General features: G+C 36.1%; 1 long non-coding RNA gene across 6 annotated transcripts in view; it reads left to right on the plus strand.

Annotated features, from left to right (window-relative positions):
* LOC138113529 (uncharacterized) overlaps positions 1-19,204 on the plus strand; it is a 114,408-nt gene that overhangs the window by 84,703 nt on the left and 10,501 nt on the right. For 3 of the 6 annotated variants that reach the window (XR_011152206.1, XR_011152205.1, XR_011152210.1), the window contains exons 2-5: positions 3,949-4,007; positions 4,296-4,413; positions 10,938-10,987; positions 11,902-11,997. This is a non-coding gene — a long non-coding RNA (uncharacterized lncRNA). Of the gene's footprint in view, positions 1-457; positions 505-3,948; positions 4,008-4,295; positions 4,414-10,937; positions 10,988-11,901; positions 11,998-19,204 lie in introns of those variants that run through there. The other 3 variants (XR_011152209.1, XR_011152207.1, XR_011152208.1) reach the window with 3 other exon arrangements.

Genomic DNA, 19,204 nt, shown 5'->3' on the forward strand with positions numbered 1-19,204 from the left:
TCAACAGCAATTGAGTGTTATATTTGGAATGTAGTTACATGCATGTAATCAAAGTTCAGTATTTCAGGTGCTTTGGGAGCCCAAAGCTATTTCAAGTTAGAGTGATAAAGGTTATTAAAGAGAAGAGACATAATTATCCCTGACATATTTCATACCAGGAGAGAGTATGTATGCAGTTATACTGATACATTTCTTTCCATTTTTTAAACTTCCCATTAGTGTGTACAAACTCGTCTTAAATACAAGAAATCCTGGAGTGTAATTTAGACAACAGGAACATTCTAAATACTCACAAATTTCACCTAAATTTTTATTTACTGAAATTGGAGTTGGTGAGGACTTTGTGAGATCAGTTTGTATACAAAAAGACTCTTCATACTGTTCAGGAGTAGGTTTGACAGAACATCAGAATCTGCATTAACCAAGTAACAGTTCCACCACTTTTCTTCACCAGGATGTGCAAGAATTTTTTCCCCACATCCTGACAGGATCAACACCTGGTGGGTGAGTCCTGCAATTTTTCAATCATTGGATTTTCAAGAGAACGCGTGTGCAGCTGTAGGGAAGTCACTTTAGGCGGTGGTGCAGAAGGTGGAGACTCAAATGGGACTGAGAAAGAAAGGGGGAAATGTAGGACGTGTACAGCAAAGTAGTTCATTTCCTTATATTTGTTAAATGAGTGAGTTCCCACACATTAATTTTGGCCAGACTTGTGTTATATTTTTAAGTACCCTTGAGAATCAGTTGATACCAGGCTTAGATAACTTATTGAGCCACTTTGCCTTTTCTTTAATAAAATAAATCAGATTTTTTTTTTCCAGGATGCTGTGTATCAGCAAAATTTTAATGCCTTTAGAAAGAATAGAAATTCTAATGTATCTTAAAAACCCCTTCCATGGTTATTCAATGGCTACTTGTTTAAATTTAAACGGTGTTCCCATGGGACAGGAAAAAACTACTGATAAGAAACAATGTAGTCTAATGGTAAAGATCTTATGATTGTGAGCTTTTCAGTGATCATTCTAATAATTCATGTACTTTCATAACAGAAAAAGATATCTTGTACTTATAAATGAAGGGTGGATATTACTTCATAAACTACATACAATGCTTTTCAAGTTTTTTGTTTAGACGCTGTCTAAATACACAGCGTAAATCCCTCTATCACTGAGATGAATGACAGAACTTCAAAGGGAGCAAGAACATACCCATTTTATCTGATCTAGCAGAGATACAATGGGACAATGAATACAAGAACATTTTTATTTTTTCAGATGTAAACCTAAGGACAAGAAAAGAATGTATTGTGTTGCTCTGTTTTCCCTGTGGGACACACCTAGGAAATATTATAGTGTACTTGTTTTTTTAAAGTGAAGATGAAATTGCAGATTTTGTCTGCAACCAGATCCCATTCAGAAGATACAGCCATATTTCTTTCCAAATAGACAATTAAATTATATTTCTGCTGAAAAAAGTTAATATCATATGGCCTGGAACTCAGACTTACTGATAGCCTTGTCCTAATTTTAGAATCACCAAAGTGGTTGACATAATACAATTATTAGGTAACCTGCTATTTGATGGAAACCACCTTTAGAAGTCCATATGTATGAAAAAAAAAAAATCGGATAGTAATTGAAATACATTCCTAATGAGGGAAACTGACCAAATATTTGAATTTTTTTCCTAAAAAATGCAGGGAGAGTTTGAGTGCTGTTAGATCAAACATAATTAATTGTTTAACTTAACTCAAGGCAAATAAATATATTATGTTATGCATTACAGAAAAATATGTCCCCCAAGTTTCTTGTAGGCAGTACAATATATTTCTAACGTGTCCTTATTCAAAGTTGCTTTGGATCTAGTCACACTAGTACGTTATGCCTTGATTACTTGGTTCCAGAAAAAATGGTCTAAAGGTTTGTTAGTGAAGATTCAGATTAGATATTAGGAAAACATTTTCACTGGAAGAGCGGTCAGGCATTGGAATAAATTTCTTGGGGTGGTGATGGAGGCACTGTCTCTGGAAGAGACAAGAGCCATCTGGATGGAGCACTTGGGGATATGGTTTAGGGGTGACTGTTGTGGGCTGGGTTAGGTTGATGGTTGGGACTGAGTGATATTGAAGGTCTCTTCCAACTTTGATGATTCTTGAGTGATTCTGGGATCTATGCAGCGTAAAGGAAAGATGCCTTCATGCACAGTGATCAGATACTCTTCTGACATCCTTAATTTGGCAAATGATGATTTGACTGTGACTTAAAAAAACCTATTTTGGTTGTGTGAGACTCTGAGGATAGAAAGGCATGTAGAAAGACATGCTTTGTAACTTACCCAGTACAGCTGCTGTAAGAGCTGTAAGAGTTCTTGCTGAGACAATAAACTGCAAAAGGCCCTCAAATTGCTAACGGGAGTCTTGGAAATGGATTTCTTACAGATTCCTTTGGTTGTCTTAGCATTTTTTTTTCATTATTGCCCACTGAAGCTTACTAGGAAATTAGATATGATGTGGATTTTATTTATTATGCCCATTGTAATACAATTAAGTCTGTATGATTCAGTTTGCAATTATAACGTGGGGGTTTTTATAGGAAATTTCAGGTCAGTTTCCCATGTAAGTGTGTGCAAGGAATATGAGAATATTATTTCATTTTTTACATGTACTGTTATTCAGTAACTTACCCATCATATTGATTTTGTACATTAAATTGTACATTTCACTTGGTGCAAATTACCCTGGCACTTAAATGAGTCTGTGGATGTGAAGTTTTTAAGCCCGTTTTAAAAAAAATGTACCTTTACTAAGAACTTCACTAGGATTTTTCAGCTTTAACTTTCTCTTCACCAGTATCACATGCTCCTGTATGAGTATTTATTCTCTAGCATAAATGATGGTAAATGCACTAAAATACTTGGTTTTTTTCTTTTAGTAGTTGGTAAAGAGATATTCTATTGAAAGAACACATACTTAGAATATGTTTTTCAAATAAAAGCATTTTTATGAATCTTAATTTTAGGCCAGTGTTTTAATGTCTATCTAATATTGGTAGCTCCTACACCTATCAAACTCAGAAAACATTTAATAATTAATAATTAAATAATTATACTTTAAAAAGACTTGACTTTACATCTCAACCCTTCAAATTTATCCATTATCTTTTCTCTACTGTAGGCCTGTACAAAGTAGTACTGTTACACAGATCTGTGTGTGTCATGTATATCCAAGGTAATGTAGGGTGGAGCAAATGTGATATTTGTTCCAGCATATCTCAGTCTAGTGCCAAATTTCAGCTGATAGCTGCTCTTGAGGTTTTGTTACTTGTATTGGAATCTACAGTGTTTGCAAGTGACAGGCCAATCAGAACACACTGGGGACACCTGTGTGTACTTCTGTGAGAAACATTTTTGTCTTCAGTACCTTTACTAGTGCTGAAAGAGGTGAGACTGCACACAGCTCGAGTTTCAGATCTTGGGGTGCTTGCAGTGTTGGAAGTCATGGGTTGTGTTGGTTTTGCCAGTAACCCAGACAACCTGAATATGCATATCATTTGCGCATGTCAAGACAATTTCAAGGCATAGCTTCATGTACTAAGAAAAAATAATATAATATTTTATTAAATTCAATTCAGTCAACCATTTTTAATGTATAAAATACTAATTACTAAAAAAGTTTTCTGTGACTTGAAATAATTTGCTGTTCTGCAAATTAAATATGTTTTTTATAGCTCTGCCTTTTTTACTGACTTCCAGTTCCACTGTCTTTTTCATCTACTATTCATAACTCTTGTCTGAAGGAACTCTGCTTGCTTTAAAGATAATTACAATTGTCTGGTATGACTTCTGACTTTTAAACAAAGCCAAGCAGTAGCCTTTCTGCTTCCAGAGCACCAGTGTATTTATTGTATGAATTAACAAAACTTCAGGCTAATCTGGAGCTGTATTCCACAGGATTATGGGGATGCATATGCACATCAAAGTTAATCTCACTGGAAATAAAACAAGCAAAAGTAAGTCTTCACATCTCTATGTTAGTCTGTACAGCTCAAAGTAAAAAAATCAGCATGATATTTCTGAGACAATAAAAAGATTTAGACTTGTTTTTAGTATTAGCTTACATGTGTAAGGGCTAAACTGGTCATGGCACTAGTTTTGCCTGAGAGTTAAGTTCTCAAAGTAGACTCTAGACATAAAGATAATTTACCACAAAATACAAACATCCTGAAGTGACAGAATGAAAGCCAAATGTCAGAAGTTAGAGAACAAACATTTAATTTCTCATTCCTAATTTTCATTAGGGGAACCCTGCATTGGAAGTGAAGAGGAAGCTGCTCTGAACTGTGGATGTTCTGGAGCTGGACACAGAAATCTGTCACTTGTGTCAATGTAGAAACGCCTCTGGTTTCAGCAGCAAAAGTGAGTATTTCCTATATCAGCTTAAAATTTGAATGACTTGACTTAATACAGTTCTTCCACAGCATTCACAGAGCTATTTTTAAATAGCATAGAAACTGTCATGTTCTTGATGTTATTTAGTTTGTTCCTGGCTTTATAAAGCATCAGTATTAGCTCTTTATCCCAAACCAGATCCTAAATTTTCCCTCCCTGATGGTAGTTCTGATTCTAAATAACTGATAATTTATTCAGAATGCAGAGACTTCCATTAAGGTGTTGTATCTGTCATGTAATTGAAGAGCGCCACTATCTTGACAAATAGATACCATGTGTGTGACTAACACCTGGATCAGAAGCAGTGGAGATCTTTGCTTTTGGGGCAGGTTTCTTCTTGATATGAAAAGGATCTGCAGCATTCACTGATGATCTCACAGCTGACATGTCCCATCCTATTGCCCATGTTCTCTTGTTTTACTTCATCAGTTATGTCATTCCTTGACGCTTTTCCTATTGCATTCTCATCACTTTTCTTATCTCCTTCCACATTCGTTTCCTTGTGGCATTGCCTCATTCAGTACATTGCATTCTCCAAGTTCCTTGACAGCTTCTAGATTAATTTCTTTTATTTTTTTTTTCTTCTATGTAAAGGTTTTGTTTAGCCTTTGATTTATTTTCCTTTTGTGCCAGTTCCTTTCCTGCAATTTCAGTTGTACAGTCCCCTTGCAGGGGTATTAACAATTCCCTGCATTTGTTGGCTTGCACGCAGTTGGGATTTTTCAGTCACTTTCTGGGATTTTGTATTCCTGTGTTTCTGGCATTTCTTATTACATCTGGACTTAAATACATGTTAACCTCAACTGCATTTGATTCCGGACAAGCATGAGTTTTAAGCATACTAGGTTTTAAATACACCAAGGGAATCAATCTAATTAAAACTTGTTTTTCAAGTTTTTTCTCCAGCAAGGTTCTTCTTGCACACTGCTCCAGGGTCTCTTTCTCCACCAGCACACACCCATATGACTTGCCCTTCTTAAACTGCTTTTATAATTTCTGTACTTCATACAGAAGAAGAGCATAGTTTCCCATGCCACTTGTACTTTTAGCATAAATTATTGTCACAGGATAGTTTTTGAGATTGCCCAAAGTAGGTATAGACCTTGTGCTAAAAACAAAGGAAGAAATGTTTCCCCCAAGAAACTCTGTTGATCTGTAGAGAATTACTTTGAAGCCTTGCTTCAGAAAATCTTTCTTTTCACTGTTCTAAGTTATATATTAGCATTGTAAATTTTTATAGGCTTATTAGAAGTTCGTTTGACTATTTGTGCCATTTCAATGTTAAAGGCATTTATGACATTAGAGTAGGAAAAAAACATGTCCAAACAAATATGTGAAAATATAGCAATATTTGTCCTTTTTTTTTTTTGCTATTGTGAAAATCCTATTTAGCAAAATTTCCTGAATTTAATGAACTTATTCAAAGTAAATACAACTTTCAGAGGAAGCAGATTTAGTCTGACTTGTGACCAAAAAAAGGGAAATCCTTTTCTTTCAGAACTTATTGCAGTAGTTTACTGTCAGTGAAGCATTTTACATGTCCTACTGCCTTAAAAATGACATAACGTGTTTAATATTAAGCTACTGTACTTTTCCATTAAAATATCATATATAGAGAAAATTACACCCTTCCCTTCATTAGGAAGGCTGAGAAAATTAATTAGAATTGATAACCTAGGTTTAAATTCAAATAATGTTGTCAACTTTCTTATGATGGATACAAACTTACATTTTAAACTGGAATTGCAGAGAGATGTTAATTGCCAGAAGTGAGTGATGCTGCACATTAAACCAGTCTTTACATACTGCCTGAAACCTCCTAAGTAGAACAGACCAAGTTTTGTGAATACCTTCACTTTTGTTTCCTCAGTCTTTTAAATATTAGGGCATTTTCTCCACTTTATTTATTTTTCTGTAATTGTAGGGTAGGTGAAAAGGCAATGCAGAAGTTGTGGAGAGGGATAAATCATCTTCCTAGTTGTTGATACAGAATTTAATCTGTGGAAGGAACAATTCCACCTTTTCATGCCTCCATTTCTTCTCTCTGGAGATCTATTGGACCTGACCAGTCATAGCTAAAACTGACATTAAATTTGGAATCTCTACTAGAATTCACCCAAGTTTTCCTGAGGTACAGCTGTTCATTTGAAAATGTGCTGCTCTCAAATTCTTTATTACATTAAGTAGAATGAATACTTTTTTTCCCAGAATTACATCTTTCTTCTGTAGTATTTAGTGTACTCTCTGTGTGTTTGTATGTTTGTATTCTAAGTTTTAGAAGAGGATCTAATGATTTTATTACTACAGAAAACAAACTTCAGCAACTTTTATGCAACAATCATTTTTGGATTTGTGGCTGTTTTTAGCTTTTGTCATTTTTTCCTTTCTCATTGAATTTTCACAGTGTGGGACACACACTACATAGTAAGCTGTAACTGCAAATCCCAGGGAAAGGCAGGGTTAATAAGGGATAAACACAGTATCCTGTTAGGAAACACTGCTTTGTAGACAAAAAACTCCTTCTCCTGGTTTGATAGTGGACAAAGAAAATTTGTTGTGCTTATATTTAAAAGCAGTTTCTAGCAGGCCAGTTCACTTGTTCCTGCACTGGGCTGTATCTTGCCATTTTAAGTGCTGATCTCACCTTGATTTGTATTTGATGTTTTATACATGGCAGTACTTAAATTGGCATGAGAGGACAAAAGTTAAATCTTCCCTCTTCCAAGCTGTAGTCTCTAATGACAGGAAGCTTGTGCCCTGTGAGGCAGGAACCTTGTTCAGTCTCAGAGCTGCAGATAAGAAAGCTGCTGGGTCAGTAGGACAGCAGAGCAAGCAGTAAAGTGTATGCTGAAGTCAGTCCAACTGCAACCTGAGAGTCCCAGCTGTGAATGTGAACTGACCCTATTTTCATCAAAAGGAAAACTCTTGCCTACGTGCTTGTGCAGTCTGAGAAACTGAGTGAATATTCTGTCAGCACAGAGGGACCAATATGAGCCTTCCTCCTCCCTGAAAGCCATAATCCGTGTGAGTGGCTTTGTGCTGAAGCCTTGCAGGGCTAATCCTTAATGGGAATATCTGGCTCAGAATACAGATCAGATGCCACTCTACTGCTTTGGCTTTGTTGTGAACAGTGTCAGTTGTTAAAAGAGCTGATGTATACACCTCTACTAATCCCCTAAACAAGGGTTTAATGCAATATGTTAATTGGAACTTCCACTAATTTTAATGAGATTTCCCACTGGGAGTGTTAGCCCACCAGTATTTTTTGACTGCTCAGTCTGATGTTTCTTGATGCTACTGACAGGATTCATAACAGAAATGTATTAACAGCAAGCAGGATTAGGATTCCTATGTATCCTGACGGGTCCACAACTCTTTACAGGTTCTCAGTGTAGACAGGAAGGCCTTACTAGGGTTCACATGAAGTAAAAGTAGACATGCTCTGAAGAAAACCAGATGATGAAGACAATTCTGAGAATGTGTTCTTGAGTGAATACAACTTTGTGTTTGTAATATGTGTAACCATGAAAGGATAAGAAAAAGGGCCTGAATGAGGGCTATTGTTAGCAAAAGCAAAACTCACTGCAGAATAGGAAAAAACAACTAAAGAACCAAAGGGTAAGCAGGTGCAGAAAAAGAAAAAAAAAAGAAATTTATTTAAACATTTTGAGTTTTGAAAGTAAATCTGTTTCCTCACTGTTCTGAAGAGCATTTTACACTGATTTACTGCCCTTCTCTTTGGTACTTTTGACTGCCAAGTTGCAACAGAGAGTGATTAATTTTGCTGATGAAAGGGTAATTTTCCTCTAATTTTGAATTCTCTCTTTTTTCTTTGCCTGCCTTTTTTATGGGTCTTTACTTCTTTCTTATTTAGGCAGCTTTAGGGACTTTATTGCAGGTTTCAGTCTTAAAAATTAATACCGCAATGAATTCCATTGTTATTAGTAAAATAAGGAATCATTTAGAAACAAAATCCAAGGTACAGGGGAGTTAGACATATATAGTAAGAATGGGCTTCTGTCATGGAGAACTTATACTTGGAAGGGACCAAGTAATATGAGAAATGTTATTATCTCATTTAAGAATGTAGGATGAAGAACAGAGCAATGATGTGGCCTGATTAATGGTTTAGATCTGAGCTGGGAACAGAATCCAGACTGCCTGACTCCCCAGGCAGAGCACTAAACAGATTGCCTTTCTCTCCTCCTTGAGAAATAAGTGAGGGCTACCTGTTTAACAGCCTGGATTTGATGTATATAGTGAATTGTCTTTTATCACCATGATGGTGTTTTCTAAAAGAATCTATAGTGTAAATCACTAATTAGAAATTATTTGTAGGATCAATGTGTCACTGCTATAATGATACTCCTTCCTAATCAAAGTGACTGTATCATGTCTGAAGACACTGGTGTTTATCTTTCAGGGAATGAGCACCAGAAAGTGCTGCATAGGATTTCTCTTCTTTCTAAGCAGCCCTTGTTAACATTTAATGCTGAAAAACATGGTCTAAGTCTGAAGGACCAAAAATAAATCTGTTGCCCCTAAAATGGTTTAAAATATATATATGAAAAAGTCTATTTTTTGGGCTTACTATTATCTAGTGTGTACTGCAGAAAATGCCTCTTTTAAAACCAACCATGCTGATATAGTAGTACATGTCCTTAAAGAAATGTTCTTACAGCTTACCTCTATAAAATACATTCTTCATTTGTGAATTAGAATCCCAGCCCTGCTGGAGGCTGAACTGGGTAGAGTTTAGCCTAAAAATGCGAAACTTGGTAAAAGAAAATTACTGAAAATTAATCTAATCAATATTTAGGACAAACTAGAACTCACAAAAGAAAAGAAATATGTTACTTAACTCCATAGAAAGTGTATAGAAGGGTGAACTGTACAATCTGTAGAAATGGGGGTTAAAGTGAAACTACTTAGTAGTTTTTATACTTAGTACACTAACTGTGACAAAAGCTGGAGCTTGCACATTACGTATTCCCAGACATGTCCCTAAGCTATCTTTAATGAATGCTCTTCTCATTAATTTAAATGCTACTAACATGCAGCTAGCAATAAGATAATTGAAGAAGTTCTTAATTTAGAAGCAGGCTCTATGGTTATTCCCCATGAAGTAGCAGAACTATAAATCCTTAAATTCAGGACAGATATGAATTTTCAGTGATGCATTTAACAGCACTGGGGAGGGGATAGGGGAAGAAAAGGGAAGTGTTCACTTCTCTTTAAAGGAGGAAAGTGACCGTGGGTTTGAAGGACAGTAAATTAATTTTCCTAAGGCCTACTGTCTTCCAGCAGAGGCTCCATCTGCATGGTCATTAAAGTTTTTGGGTCAGGAGCTCTCCTTTTGTTTTGTCCTTGCACAGCACTAAGCATAGCAAAGGTGTGGAGCAATAAATTGGGGAACCACAGTAATTCACTGGGAAGAACACTGGGGAGACTACAAGATGAATGCAGATAATACATCATTTCAAAGACATTATAGCCAAGGAGAAAAATTCCTTCTGCTGGTGAATTCAGGAACTTTCCATGTTTGTTGCTAGGATACCTGCCATCTGAAACAGCTTTGTGCAGAGGGTTACCTCTCTCTTCTCATTCATTTGGGTAGTTTTCCCTGGATTCAATCCTGAATTTGCTGTCAGTTGCCTCTAATTTCCATTTTAGCAGATAGATGAGAGTGACCCAGCATTGTAAAGCAACTCATATTGAAATATTTTTCTGTAAAGTTTTAGACGTAGGGAAGTTCAGAGGCTCCAGTATGAAACCATAAAACCTGTCTGCTTCCTTACTGGAGTTTGCTCCAAAGCATTATGAACTAAGAGTAGAACTATCAGTATGGAAGCTGAATTTAGCTGGCTTTGGCTTTGTGGCATTTTATGTCAATCTTGTAGAGAAATGATTGAATTCCTCATTTTGAAATATTTCAGCAGAAGGAGGCCTTACAATAAGTGATGTGAACCTGTAACATCTGATAATGGATTTCTACTTCTGTGCATCAAAATCAACTATGTAGTGACCTCTTGAAAAATGTTTAAAATTAGAACAACTCTGGAATTTCTTTGGTTTTAAAACAAGAAAACGCCCCATACTTCTGTAGTTTGTTTTTGTAATAAGCCAGGAAAAAGAGTTCAATTTAAATATTGTGGGATGGAAAATAACTGAATTTCAGCAAATCTGGCTTCTAGCCTGGCTTTGTATGACCGTATTTGTCTAACACAAGTAATTAAAAATTTAATATTGTACTGGAACTACATTCCTAATTGCATAGTTCTTTGTGTCTAAGAAAAAATCCCAAATCAAAAAAGATAACATTGAAAAAGGGCTTAATGTCGTTAGTTTAATATCCAAGTGTAACAAGCCTATGGATAGTAAAGTCATGTTTTAACATACTAAGATATGTAGGGAAGCTCTTATCCCTGCCACCTATACCTAAATCTCTTTGTGAATGTTTGGTTTCTTTCTTTATGAACGTGGTTCATCAGCTGCTCTCAGCCAAGCACTGCTGACTGATCATTGTGTGTGCATATTGCAGGTGGGTACAACTTTCACCATTTAAATATGTCTCTAAAGGTGTTCTTACACCATGAGGATAGGGAATAGAAGAGAGATTTTTCTGTGCTGTTTAATGTTACTGCAATGCAACAATCTACTTTAAACGTATTTCTGTCCATCCCTCATGGTGTTGGCTGGCACTGAGAGAGGAGAAGTCATCCTGTCTGAATTTCAGTCAGTGCTTAGTTAGAAACTTGAACCAATGTTGAACCAATGGAAAAAGGAGATGTGGAACAAGGTTCTGAACCAGGTAACAGGATGGAGAAGACAATCAGGTTGTTAAAGCCGAGTCCTTGATGTGCTGGCTGGTTTGTCCTCATGTACTGAAGAGGGAAGATGTGGGGATACCTCTTTGAAAAACAGATGTAAAGACTATTTTGAAAACCACTCTCTGTGGTTTTATCCAGAGAGCTGCCAGTTAGGAGCCCTCCCTCTGCATGCTCCTTGTGTAGAAATCAGACCACAGTAGGAATCTATTTGCAGTAGTTGAATTTTGATGAAGTTGCTTGTGTTCAATTTCTCCCCTGTTCCATCAGCTCCTCCTCAAAGATATCTTCTCTGTTATTCAAGAATAGGTGTTTTCATTGTTTAGGATTATTCACTAAAAACTTATGTTGATTAATACAACCATGATAATGGTAAAAATGAGTAAAGGATTTCTTAAAGTATTATATTTATGGCAGTGGGGATCAAAACTTCAGGGTTCAAATGTGCTGCTCCAAGTTAGATTAATCTCTCATATATACATATTGCTACCTAACATGAGCAGAAGGAGTCACCTGTGAAGTTTTTTTTTTCATTCTTCTTTTTTTTTTAAACAATTCTCTTGTTTTCAGCAGCATATAAATTCCTATAAATTTTGCAATAATTTTATAATTTTACCTTTTCTTGGAGATTATTTGAAAAGTCTTCTGGATATACACAACTCATGCAGTGGGACGTTGAGCTGCTGCTGTAGAAGTAAAGAACTGAAGAAATCACAACAGACAGGTAAATGCTCTCATAGAGAAAAGGATTGAATTGCAATATGTTGATGTTTTTACCACATCTTTTATGATTATATTCTTAATTTTATGTAAATCAGGTAACTGAAGTAGAGCTGAAGTGACCTAAACCAGCTCTAAAGCTTTTCATGATTTCCAAAAACTATGTCCTGACTTCCAAGCACTCCTGGTTTTAATTTTGTAAATCAAAGCCCAACCAGTGAGTTTTAGCTCTTTGGACAGCTGACACCCTGAACTCTTGTCACTCTCAAAACATCTTGCACTGAGCAGAAAGGTGAAGTGTATTGACTAAATAGACAGGTCAGCTTACAACATAGTTATTAGGCAGTTAGGATTTTCTCTCTGTTCCATGAAGAAATAGGCATGTTCATGCATTTATGGAAACTCTTTTAATCCTTTTTGCAAAGTGAAACAGTTTCAATAGGCAAAATTTCCACCTACTCAAGGATTTGTGTTCCTACAAGTAGAAAATAACTTGAGACTTAAGCAAGGTACTGTAGATTATAGCAGAACGAAGCAGGGAGTAGTTGCTAAAGAAGTTGGTCATCTGTGATCAGAGACAGAGATTTCATTAGAGTGAAGCATTTGTCTCTGAGTTGCTTTACCAAAGTTTTATTATTAATCTGTAGCAATAGTTGCTGTAAATATCAGGATTGTACAGAAAAAGTTTAAAAACTTAAATGAATTTTAAATTAAGGAGTAAGAAATGAAGAATTTAAGTAAATTAGTACATTTTTATCTTTAAAAAAACCAGTTTTGCTGCATGTGTTGGCATTGTTTCATAAACATACAAGTGTAACAACTGTATATAAAAAAATTGATGAGCCTAAATTTGGTTGTATTTCACCTTTTATTGTTTTCATTACTGCTAGTAGTTCACATTTTTTTGATCCTCAGCATTTTGCTCCCATTTTTTAAAATCTTCTCCACACTATTGAGCTATCACCTGAGCAAAGTTTTGTTGCTGGAGTCAATAGGATTAATTATTTTAAGGATGTTCTCAATAAAGGGTTACGAAGTTGAGCCCTCCAGCTTCACTGTGTGTGACTTCCCTTTAAAGGACTCTGGTAGCTTTTACTAATTTGCTGGGAAACCTCTGTTCAAAAACCTAATGCATGGAATAAGTAAAAAAAGGAAATGTTAAGAAAACTGAAAAATATTTGTAGAACTGCCAAGTTATGTTAAGCATTGGAAATGATCTCATAATATGGAAAAATAAAAGGAATATTATTTATATATACTTATTTAGGAAAGATGAAAAATTACAGAACTTGAACTAATATAATTTTGCTTCTTCGTAGAATTCCCAGTCTTTTTGATGAATGATTCAGAGGAAATCATTGTGCTCATAATTCAAAACCATAGTGATTAATGCTCGGATTTTTTGAGATAATATTGTTAGCAATGTTCTCATTCTGGTGTGCCAGTATGTCTGACAATGGGTAACATAAACAGCAACAAACAACCCAGTGTACTTTTTTTTGGGTGTATTTGAGAGCACAACTCCTGCCCAACCATCAAAAATCTCTTTTTAGCCACTGGAGGTTTTTCTAAACAAGCCTCCTCTTTTCTTGCAGCATTTGATGCCACTTTCATCAGCTACTCCAAAACTCAGATTACTCACCTGAGTCCTATTCTCCCCACATCTCTAGTAACTACTTAAACAATGAATTAACACACATATTAATGGATTACATGCCTTGGTAACAGTGCATGAGATGCTGTATTCCTTTTGTTGTACCTCTGTTCTTCTTGCCCTTTTTTATTAATTGGAACAACTAAGATTATAAATTCTTCTTTGATTGTTATCAGAAAAAAAAAATTGATCTGTGGAATTCATTGCTTAATAAATGCTCAGGAGAATCAGAGAAAATATTTTTTCCTCAGAATTCTATGTTGGACAGTTTTGAATTTCCAAAAACATAAGTATCATCTCATTCCTGGAAAAAATCTTGAAGCCTTGCAAATTTCTTCTTCAGCAAACAGGCAAAGTTTGGACAAAATAAAAATACTTTTGACAAAGATAAATGAGTCCCAAAGTTAAATTGCAATATTTGAGGAGTGCATATTTTTAATATAACAATTCTTTTGTGAAAGCAAGTGGTGAAATTGGAGTTTAGAAACCATGGGTTTTTTTGCAGCATTCCTGGCTTCCATTTTTGTCTGCAGCTGGCTTCCAGTTGGTTTAGTATTTGACATCAAGCATATTTCTAAATGAATTCTGAAGAAAGACTTGGGAATTGCCAGATGATGGAAGATCGGTCTTGATCACATAAAATTACATTTTCCTGTTTAAGTAGCATAGCAAATGAAAATTCACCTTGACTTGTTCAGTTAGACTTGAGTCTTGGGAAAAATTCACATAAGTACTTGGTGTTTAAAAATCTGGGATTCAGTTGCTAAAAAGTCCATCTAGCAAACTCTACTGCCTCTTGTCAAAATATGGGCTAAGAGCTTTATATGGCATGTAAACCCCTGCTTTCCCATGGGATAACTTGGTGAGTTTTCCACAGTCACTAAGAGCCTGTGAATGTTCAGTAGGTTCATCCACAATGTTACAGCAAGGGACTTAGTTTTCAAACGATGCTCAGAGTTATGTGTACATTTTTGGTCATTCTTTGACAGAAATAGTTCATGCTATTTTGGGTCTCACGACATATTGAGCACTACCTCTGTTTAGAATCAAATCCTTTGGAATTCCCATGTAAATATAACAGGGTTAATGTAAAGGCACTAACTCTGGCCTTTCACATGTCAGTTGGTGAGATCCCCTGATCAGTACCTTTTTGTTGATACAAACCTTTTAAAGACACTTGCCTGAACATTCCATAGCAACCGATTTTTGCACTGACATTCTACACCAAAGATGATATTTTGGTGTGTTTCATATCCTGATGTTTATACACACTGTGATAATTTCTGCCCCAAATGATGTTTCCACTAACTGTGAAAGAAATGTGTAATTTATGCTCTTATAGATCCTCATGTTGGCATGTTCTATCATGAAATGCAGTCGTCGAGTGTTGAGCATCCTCACTGAGTACAGTCTTTTGTCACTCTCTAGTTGGAGCATCTCCCCAGCATTTGGTGCTGTTGCTTAGTGCTACTGTGGGGCTCAAAGTCTCTGCGAGGCGCCGGCTGCACAAACCCACATACAGATTGCTCTGCCTGCCATGGTCACCCTGGCTCCAGGGGGCACAGTGTTGCTGGTAACAAGTGTTGCTGTGCCCATCAGGCAGACAGGATCTTCCTCCTTTCTTTCTAACCTCTCAAATTACCCTGGTATTCAGAGCATTTGGCTACATACCTACAGGCTTTTCCCCAAAGGCAGGGTATCAATTAATTACTATTAGCTTGACTAGAGTAACAAAAACGAATTCTATTATTATCGGGTAGAATTTTTCAGACAGTATTTTTCCATTTGCTTGGGTTTTTTGGTGTTGGTTTGGTTTTTTTTGTTTTTGTTTTGTTTTTTTCTTTTTTGGTGTTTTTTTTTTAGAGGGGCTGGTGTCTGGGGGAAGTTTGCTTTCTGTTAAAAATGTAAACCCTTCAGTGTAGCGGCAGTGCCTCTCCAGATTGCTACAGCAGTTAGTCCTGATCCTTCGTGGAGTTTCGAGCGTTGCAGAATAAAAATAAATCATTATATTAAATAATAATCTACTTATTTAAGCACAAATTATCAGTGTTAAGGTGGAGTTTTGTGTGAGAGTTCAGTCTGGGTGAAAAAAAAATGGAACAATGAAAAGCACATCATCTCTACTGCAGCCAAATATTTGTAAACTGAAGTTGCTGAGAGCGTAAGTGGTAACAGTCATCTTGCAAACAGATGGGACAGTCCTGCGTTTGTGAACTTTTGCCCTAGGAAGAAAGAGGGTAAAGGAAAGAGGAGAAAATAGAAGAAATAGTAATTATTACCTATTTCACAGTATTACCTTGCAGTTATGGTTTCACTCAGACATATGTGTATAATATTTATCAAAATGGTCTCAGAGTAATTCAGATACAACATGAAGGGGTAATTTTGAAAGTTGCCACTGGATGTTTGTATATTTTTGGGATGGTTCCTTTTTCTTAGTCACAGTACACAGTGTGACAGAGTGGTCATTAGACTATTAATGATGTCATAGATCAAATTGCATTCTATAAACAGAAATTTGCACCCTGTACTTTCAACTGGATGGAAAAATCATTTAAAATTTGCCATAAAGAATCTGTACTTTCTATATGTTAAAATCTACTTTGAAGTCTTAATAAAATAAATTCATAGGGTTTTTGAAGATGTCTTAGAGTGGTCTAAAATTTAGATGAGAAGGTAATGTATTTAAGAGTAATCACTTTTCTGTGCAGTGATGTTAAGTGCTCATCTACTTTAAAGCATGAACTTGCTTTCAGAATATTTTAACTTTTGGTGGTTTAGAATTCCCTGTACACCTTGACTGCCATTAATGCATGATGTTGGTATTCATTGCTAGATTTTCTTATAACCTGTTTCATAACTGGCAATATCCCACGGTTTCCTACACAGTGAAATCACTAACACTTCACATGTGGTTAGGGAGGAAATACTTTCTGCAGAGGTTCATACATTAAATCTATTGGTGGGATTGTTCATTCCCTTATGTTCTCTGAATTAGCAGCATCCTAACAGGGTCATCCTCGCTCTCAAACTCCATTGACAGCATTCCCCCAACCATTACAAACTGCCCACAGGGTTTCACCATACCCTCTGAGACACAGCCAGTACAAGTCAGCTGGGGATGATCTGAAATTAGTGCTAAAGGCAGAGATACTTCTACATCCAAAGCCTCCTGCTTCCAGTACAGAGCTGGTCAGGTCCAGTATACAGCCCATGAAGAAGCTGGAAACAGCTTTTCCATCTTTCAAAGTAATCACCAAAAGTAAGTGCTATTTTAAGATAAGGCTTAACAAACTTGATAAACTGCTGCCTCTTTCATAGTTCAGTTTCCAGTACCAGTCTCAGTGCCTGTGTTTGTTTCCATGTACAGTTTGACATCAGGACTGCTATACCAAATAGCATGAATGTTTTAGGTTTTAAAATTGTTTTGTGCCTAAAATTTTTTATGCTGGTGAAACCAGCCCCTTCATGAGTATCAGTTTTTCAGCTCAGGAAAACACTTGTTTAGTAGGGAATAATTTGTAAAAAACTCTTGAGTCACGATCATTTGGGGGCTTTGGTGACCAATGCCCCCTAGTTGTTTTCCCTGCAGCCTGATTGCTGTGCCTGATGCAGAGGACAGGCCCCTCTAATGTTTGTATTCTCATTAACAAAGCCCTACATTTACACTGTGAGGATTTCCAACATTGTAGATTGAAATGAGAATGAAATATGTTGAGCACCAACATGCTGCTGTACTGTCTCAAACACGCTGCTGTTGCAGCCCCTCTGTGGAGCATTGTGCTCATGTGGATACCCTCTTCAAGAACTTCTTTACAAAGTCTGGTCATTTGTTAAACAAAGGTAAGTTTAAAGAAGTTTAATTTGTGTAACCAAGCTCAGACTTTGTGCCAAAGTGACTGAGGTAAGCCCAGAAAGACCATTAGGTCTGTTTTCAGCATGAGAGGGCCAAGAGAGTGGGAGGTTTGGTAAAGAATATTTGTAAATCTTATTACTTTATGAACTCAAGAGTTCATAAACTCCAGTAGCACAGAAGTTGTTAATGTAAGGGTGCCCCCAGTAAAGGATTGATAACTTTTAAGCATCAGATTAATTATCAGTGGTGTAGCTAAGCACTCTAATAGGCAGAAACAGAACGATTTATAGTCAGCAGAACTTTTGAGAAAGTTTTCAAGCTTATTGCTCTAAATTAAATGAGCATTTTTAAAATGTAACCAAATGTTCTGAATTAAGGTCATAACATTGAAAAAGTAGTTACTAGAAAAGTGGAAAAAAGAAAGCTACTTTCTCTGGCTTGGTTTCTTGTAGAAGACAAAGCATTGACTACAAAGGGTCATTGACGTGGCGGCAGAATATGAAAGAACTGCATTGAGGATTGGAACTACTTCCCATAACACAGCAGGAATGGCTTTAATAGAACTTTCAGAAAAGCTTTTTGAGATATTTGGAGTTTGCATGTTCTCTTGATTTAAGGTATTAAAAAGTTCTGCAAATATATTCAGTACTATTTAGCCTTATAGTCTGTAGATAGCGTAACATAAACCTCTCATTTCTATGGGAATAATCTTACATGTATTTCATTGTGAGTTTCAGATGAAAGTTGGTGTTTATTGGAGTTTTCTTATATGTACATGTGGTTTAAAACATATTTTATGAGAATACAGTGTAAAACCTGCTCATGTGAGCACTTGATTTTGGGAAAGACAATAAAAACAAAGGTTGAGGTTGAAGATAGTGTTAAAATCTTTGACAGTGGTTTCTTGTAAATGGCTTTACCTTTTTGAATGTAGAAATATGAATGCTACAAGAAATTAATAATGGTTTTATTGGGCTGGTACATATTGTTTAGAAGTAAATAACACAGGTTGTCTTAGTATAATACTGCACCAGTTGTGACCGGCCATGACTGGGTTATTCAAGCTCTCTCATTTATTTTAGCCAATTAGTTTGGCTGCTTATCAGGAAGTGACTTCAGTAAGGAAGCACAGTAATTCAATTATCAAGCACTCCTTTTCTAACCCTTCCAAAAAAATGCATATGAACTTAATGTAAGAAAAGCATTTATTTGCAGCTTCTTGTCTTTGATAACTCATTATGTTACACACAGTGTGATTCACCCCAGAAGATTTATCTGTCATGGGGGGTGGGAGGAGGAGAATGAAAAATTCTAACACCACCTAAAAGATATCATTGCCTTGTCGGCAGTGATACCATTTCCAGAAGAAACAGCTCAGTTATCTGTTTGGAGGAAATTTCTCCAGCCTCTGGGCCTTGTACTCTTTGTTCCTGATCATCTTGAGACAAGCAATTAGAAAATCTCCAACTTGGAAACCATACTGCCCCCAGGGCAGCTCCTGCTCATTGTGAAAAACTGAATTTGGATTGCTGAAATTGTAATGGGTCCTCTGAATATTATTGTTAATACATTTTAAGAAACTGAAACTAATGATAAGAACTGGAGAGTGTTCAGAGCATTTCACAGTTATTGGTCAGAGTTCACACTCTCTTGCTGTCAGTGAGAAGGAAAAAAATTAACATAAGAGTAAACTCACAACAT

The sequence above is a fragment of the Aphelocoma coerulescens genome, chromosome 7 (genome assembly GCF_041296385.1).
Source record: "Aphelocoma coerulescens isolate FSJ_1873_10779 chromosome 7, UR_Acoe_1.0, whole genome shotgun sequence".
Taxonomy (NCBI): domain Eukaryota; kingdom Metazoa; phylum Chordata; class Aves; order Passeriformes; family Corvidae; genus Aphelocoma; species Aphelocoma coerulescens.